Genomic DNA, 7,282 nt, shown 5'->3' on the forward strand with positions numbered 1-7,282 from the left:
CAATGTTCAGCAGTGCAGAATATGTAAGAAGAAGCAGAAAACGACACATGGTAAGGAAGGACTGACTTCAAAGAGAGATGTTGGAGAGAAGAAAATGGGTATCTCTGCAGGTAAGAACATAACTATTTCAATTATGGATGAGAGATGTGTAGACTCTCTATACTGTTGCCCGTCTCAGACTCCATCACAGAAGGTGGCAGTTTCTGTCATACCCAGTTGAAAATGGACCAGAGGAAACTTCTGCCACAAGAAGGGTAGGTGCCTTCACAGAGTAGCAAATCGGGTCACACTGCTTACGTCATACACATTTATGGGTTGTCTGTTTCTTCTGGAGATACACATTCAGCACGCAGATCTAATCTGCTTTCGGACTAATAGGTGAGAAGGTAAAGGTATAAGGACATGGTTTCTGAGTAGGTGTTCTCAAAAGAAACTGCACTATGAAAAAAAGAGAGAGAAAGAAAAATCTTCAGAAAAGAGACTGAATGATTCAAAACACTTCTACGCCTAACAAATACCATAAACTGTATACAACTTGGAGTTTCCTAGCAAGGTGGTAATTCTTTCAATTTATAAAATATAATGGCTCTACATGGGTAGAGAATTCTTTGCTTCCAGCCAGTCAAAGACCAAGAAGAAATCTGTGAAGTGCAAAGGCAGCGAAGAGAATCGGGAAGGTTGAGTTTATAACTGTATATAATTAGCATTATAACAGCCTTTTGCTTATACATTATTAGTAGTTTTGTGGCAGGTTGATTATGACATTTTAATCATAGAGTTTCTTTTGTTTGTCCTTAACAAAAACATGAATTTCCATGACAGCTTTATTTTCTTAGGTAGTAATTTGATTTTTCCCGAAAGATTAAATTCTATCCAAATCATGACAGGAACACCTTCCTCAAGTTTTATTTCAAAAGAAAATTATGTTATTTTATTTTATTTTTATTGAGTTATATTTAACATCCAACCTCATGTATGTTACTTTACTAATTATAGTGATTAGCTTTGCAGTACTCTGTCAATCTAGTAACAGTCCTTGCCCTCGTTTTCCATGGTAACTCCTGTTTTTCCATTGGGAAAACACATCTATAGAAATATTGCATACGTAAAGACAACTTTAGATATGATTATCACCTCCAGTTTTTCTGCGAAAAAGACTACGCAGGCTTCCTTTATATTTTTATTTTTCTATCATTAACGATAATTAAACAATATATCATGATTACATTTTCCCCTCCCCTTAATGCTCTGAGATTTTCTACAACAACCATCTCATCAAAATTCTTACTTTTAAAATCTCTTCTTAGAGGGAAACCAATGAACAAAGGAAAAATAGTCATCTAAAGAACCCTAAGTAAGCTTTTTCTCCTTTTCCGGCTGGAACCGTGGAGGCTGAATCAGAAAAGAAAAAGAAGGTTGTCCTTGTGCCAGAAACCTTGAAGAAAAGGCAAAGAAATTTCACAGAGTTGAAAGAGAAGTGCCGGAGGAAGAAGTTTGCCCTGAGAACACTGTGAAAGGCAAGGAGAACGCTCACCTATGAGAAGGCAAAGCTCTATCACAAGGAGTACAGGCAGATGTACCTGACTGAGATTCGCATGGCTAGGAAGGCAAGGAATGCTGGGAACTTCTATGTGCATTTGTCATCAGAATCCGAAGTATCAATGGAGTTAGCCTAAAGGTGCGCAGGGTGTTGCAACTGCTTCGTCTCCGGCAGATCCTCAATGGCACCTTTGTTAAGCTCAACAAAGCTTCAGTTTACGTGCTGAGGATTGTGGAACCGTACATTGCATGGGGGTATCCCAACTTAAAGTCAGTAAATGAGCTCATCCACAAGTGAGGCTATGGCAAAATCAATAAAAAGCAGATTGCCTTGACTGATAATTCCTTGATTGCTCCATCTCTTGGTAAATTTGGCATCATCTGCACAGAGAGTCTAATTCATGAGATCTATACAGTTGGGAAACGCTTCAAGGAAGCAAATACTTCCTATGTCCCTTCAAACTATCTTCCCCACGAGGTGGAATGAAGAAAAAGACAATTCACTTTGTGGAAGGTGGAGACGCTGGCAACAGGGAAGATCAGATAAACAGGCTTATTAGACGGATGAACTAAGGTGTTGCACATGTTATTTTTATAATTTGGTCAGTTAATGAAGAATCACAGCTTGAAAGAACGAAAGAAAGAAAGAAAGGAAGAAAGAAAGAAGGAAGAAAGGAAGGAAGGAAAGGAAAAAAAGAAAAAAGAACTCTAAACTAAAATTAGACAAAACATTAATAAACAAATGAGAAAAAGACAATACAAATAAATAAACAGTAGAAAAATTGTGAAAGAAAAAAAAAACACTAGAAACTCATATGAATGTAGACACAGACATTCCCCCCCCCAGGAATCCAATAAAATAATAGTTAATAATAATAATAATAATAATAATAATAATAATAAACAACCAGAAGCCACAGTATATATCCTAAGAACCTATAAGGGTGGGGGGAAAGAAAAGAAAAAGGAATCAAAAGAATAAATCATGTCCTGATTCTACAGAATGAGACACGGAACAGCGAAGGATGCCAGAGTTTGTTTCTGTTGGTCATTTATTGCTCATCTTGGGGCCTTCCCTTCAGAGTAGCATGTAAAAGAAATGAATAACTTTTTCTGTAAAACCACTTACCAAGGATAAATCAATTAACTTAAATTGACTTAAAACCCCCAAAAGGAAACAGAAGCAGACATTACCCCCAACCATAAAATGTCAAATGATTTTAAGGAAGAATTCTACCTGACTTTCTGAAGAAGAATTAACATCAATATACCTCAGATTATTCCACAAAATAGAAACATTGCCTAATTCAATTTATTAGGTCACATTCAACCCAATACTCAAAGATTTAAGAAAGAAAGAAAATTACAGACCAATCTCCCTTATGAACATATATGTAAAAATACTTTATTTTTTATTAATTATTTTATTTTTATTTCTAATATTGTCCCTCGTCCTGGTCTCCCCCACCCCTTCCCTCCTCCCTTTGCCTCTAAGAGGGTGCCCCGCCCACCCATCAGGCTTCCACAGGGCCAAGCATCTCCCCTCCCACTGATGGCAGATAAGACAGTCCTCTCCTACATTTGTAGAGGGAGCCACTGACCGGTACATGGATACTTCTTGGTTGATGGTTTAGTCTTTTGGAGCTCTGAGGGATCCTTAGTTGATACTATTGTTCTTCCTATGTGGTTGCAATCTCCTTCAGCCCCTTCAGTCCTTCCCCTAGCTCTTCAGTTGGGTCAGTCTAGTGGTTGGCTGTGGGTATCTATCTGTCTTAGTTACTGGCAGAGCCTCTCAGAGGACTGCCATATCAGGTTCCTGTCTGCAAGCCCACCTCAGCATCAATAGTGTTGAGGTTTGATGTTTGTGGATGGGTTGGATCCCAAGGTGGGGCAGTTTCTGGATGGCCTTTCCTCCATTTTTTTGCCCATATTTCCTTTAGTCAGGAACAATTCTTAGTTAAAAATTTTTTAGATAGGTGGGTGGCCCCATTCCTCAACTGAGGGACATGTCTACTGGAGGTGGTCTTTTCAGGTTCTATCTCCCTGCTGTTGAGCATTTTGACTAATGTCATCCCCATTGGGTTCTGGGATCCTCTGGAATACCCGATGTCTAGGAATGTCTAGTTGCCGCCCCAACTCATTTCCCACTCTCCACTGCAAATATTCCTATTCATTCTCTCAGCCCTCTGGACTTCAGTCTCCTCCTATACCTGATCCTACCTAACCCCCTTTTACTCCCCCATTCCTTCTCCTACCTAGGTTCCTCCCTTCCTCTGCATCCTGTGATTATTTTATTCCCCCTTCTAAGTGGGAATTGAAGTATCTACACTTTGGCCTTCCTTCTTGTTAAGCTTCATATAGTCTGAGAGTTGTATCATGGGTATTCTGAGCTTTTGGGCCAATATCCACGTATCCGTGAGTACATACCATGTATGTCCTTTACTTGCAAATTGAATCTGAGAATACTCAACATGATCAAGGAGGCTTCACTCCAGAGATGTAGGGATGGTTCAACATAAAACCAATGTACTCTACTATTGAAAGAATCTCAAACAAACACATCATCTCATTAGATGCTGAAAAGCCTTAAAAAAATTCCAACTCCTTCATGATGAAAGTCTCAGAGAGATCAGGGAAACAAAGGACATACCTAAACATAATAAAGAGAATTTACAGCAAATCTACAGCCTATATCAAATTAAACTGAGAGAAATGTAAGGCAATTTGACTAAAATTAAGAACAAGACATGTTTTTCATATCTATTCAATATAGGACTTGAAGTTTTATCTAGAGCAATAAAACAGATAAAAGAGATCAAGAGGAAAGAAAAAACTTGATGTATCTTTATTTACAGATTACAAACAAGTGACCCCAAAATTCTACCAGGGAACTCCTACAGCTCCTGAAAACCTTCAGAAAAGTGGCTGGATATAGGATTACATGAACAGCAAGGAGAGAGTGAGAGAGAGAGAGAGAGAGAGAGAGAGAGAGAGAGAGAGAGAGAGAGAGAGAGAGAGAGAAAGAGAGAGAGAGAGGAAGAGAGAGAGAGGAAGAGAGAGAGAGGAAGAGAGAGAGGAAGAGAGAGAGAGAGAGCGAGAGAGAGAGAGAGAGAGAGAGAGAGAACCTGCTGCTTGTCTCCTTCCTGTCTATATGTAAACAGTAAATGGGCTGAGAAGGAAGTCAGGGAAACAGCCATTAAATAATATAAAAACCTTTGTGTAACTCTAACCAAGCAAGTGAAAGACTTGTATGACTTGTATGAGAACAACTTTAAATCTCTGACGAAATTAAAGATATTAATAGATGGAAAGATCTCCTGTGCTCATGGATTTACAGGATTAACATAGTAAAAATGGTCCATATTACCATAAATGACTTACAGATTGAATGCAGTCCTCATTAAAATTCTAACACAATTCTTACAGACCTTCCAAGAACAATTTCATGTGGCAAAACATAACACGCAGCATAGCCACAATAATCCTCTATAATAAAGAACTGCTGGAGGCATCATCGCACCTGATCTCAAGCTCTTCTATGGAGCAATAGTAATATAAATCCCACAGTAGTTTTAAAAATACACAGGTCGATCAATGGAACTAAATCCTGCTTGTTGATAAAGAAGCCAGAAATACTGAATGGAAAAAAAGAATGATAAAGACAAATATAAACTGTATAACATTCTGAACGGAAAGTGTTACAATAGAGGAGGAATTCATATTGATGCTTATTAACAGATCAAGAATGTTTTATAATAATCAAATGACTATAAACATATTACTGAAATTGGCATTTTTTTATTAACTTGAGTATTGGCATTTTTGATATACAGTATTTCCATGATGCCCTTTAAGGTGTTGCCGCGTGACTAATGACAACACTTCAGACATGGCTTACAGCAGACCAAGTAATACCCACTGTGTAGAAAATACTGTGTCAGGGACACAAGTGAGCAGGATTTGATTATATATACCAAACTCTAAATTTACTTAACTTCTTTCTAAATAAAATTATGTCATATTCTAAAATAATTAGCTTAACCTCCTAGGAAAGATGGAATGACCTCCGCATTGAACTAGCCATTGAGCTGTGTGTGGAATGGAGCAACAGAGATTTTACATAAGCCCACAAATTCTTTTTTTTTATTAACTTGAGTATTTCTTATATACATTTCGAGTGTTATTCCCTTTCCCGGTTTCCGAGCAAACATCCCCCTCCCCCCTCCCCTTCCTTATGGGTGTTCCCCTCCCAACCCTCCCCCCATTGCCGCCCTCCCCCCAACAGTCTAGTTCACTGGGGGTTCAGTCTTAGCAGGACCCAGGGCTTCCCCTTCCACTGGTGCTCTTACTAGGATATTCATTGCTACCTATGAGGTCAGAGTCCAGGGTCAGTCCATGTATAGTCTTTAGGTAGTGGCTTAGTCCCTGGAAGCTCTGGTTGCTTGGCATTGTTGTACATATGGGGTCTCGAGCCCCTTCAAGCTCTTCCAGTTCTTTCTCTGATTCCTTCAACGGTGGTCCCATTCTCAGTTCAGTGGTTTGCTGCTGGCATTCGCCTCTGTATTTGCTGTATTCTGGCTGTGTCTCTCAGGAGCGATCTACATCCGGCTCCTGTCAGTCTGCACTTCTTTGCTTCATCCATCTTGTCTAATTGGGTGGCTGTATATGTATGGGCCACATGTGGGGCAGGCTCTGAATGGGTGTTCCTTCTGTCTCTGTTTTAATCTTTGCCTCTCCCTTCCCTGCCAAGGGTATTCTTTTTTCCTCATTTAAAGAAGGAGTGAAGCATTCACATTTTGATCATCCGTCTTGAGTTTTGTTTGTTCTAGGGATCTATGGTAATTCATGCATTTGGGCTAATAGCCACTTAACAATGAGTGCATACCATGTATGTCTTTCTGTGATTGGGTTAGCTCACTCAGGATGATATTTTCCGGTTCCAACCATTTGCCTACGAATTTCATAAACTCGTTGTTTTTGATAGCTGAGTAATATTCCATTGTGTAGATGTACCACATTTTCTTAAAGGTAACATGATGAAACATGCTCAGGACCACTCCCAGACTATCTGATCCAGCAAGACAGGAGTGTTTTCTGTTTCTAACCACTGTGACTCAGCCATAAGAAAGAAATTGAACAATGCAAATTGTCATCATAGTTTTTGTGGGTATTATGGTACAAAGAAATGGGAAGTGGTACAGTTATTTCCCTGGTCTATCACAAATAAACATGCCTGGTCCTGTGTCAGCTGTCGAAAATAGTTGAAGGGGCAAATGATGACTAATAGATAATGAGGCCAGCGCTAGAGCCCTGGTTCTCACTTTAAGGAATGGAAAGAGCATCTGTGGAGCAAGCCTTGCAAGATCTTGAGAGATAACTAGGGCTGCTTTTATTATAATGGTAACATTTATATATCTTGATTTTAAGTTACCTTTCAGGCAGGAGGGAGGTTAGGAGCAACAAACTTTTATTGAACCAGAAGAGAGTCACTTGCAGAAGGAAAAACTTTTATATAAGCAAATATGCATAAACTTGCATACATTCATATATAGACCCACACATACATATTCATACATCATCATGTATTCTAGTTGGGTTAAGTTATACACTTATCTCATAATTACATACTAACATGAACACAGCCATACTTATATGTGCATATGGAGCAAAAGACCAAGTGTCAGTGTAGAAAGAATTCACTCATTCTGGATGAAAACTGAGTTACAATCTTTATTGCATAGAG

At 38.9% G+C, this 7,282-nt stretch overlaps 1 pseudogene; it reads left to right on the top strand.

Moving 5' to 3' along the window:
* Positions 1–592: 592 nt before the first annotated feature.
* Positions 593–2,112, top strand: Rpl7-ps8 (ribosomal protein L7, pseudogene 8; annotated as a pseudogene).
* The last annotated feature ends 5,170 nt before the right edge of the window (positions 2,113–7,282 follow it).

The sequence above is a fragment of the Rattus norvegicus genome, chromosome 2 (genome assembly GCF_021556685.1).
Source record: "Rattus norvegicus strain SHRSP/BbbUtx chromosome 2, alternate assembly SHRSP_T2T, whole genome shotgun sequence".
Classification (NCBI taxonomy): Eukaryota; Metazoa; Chordata; class Mammalia; order Rodentia; family Muridae; genus Rattus; species Rattus norvegicus.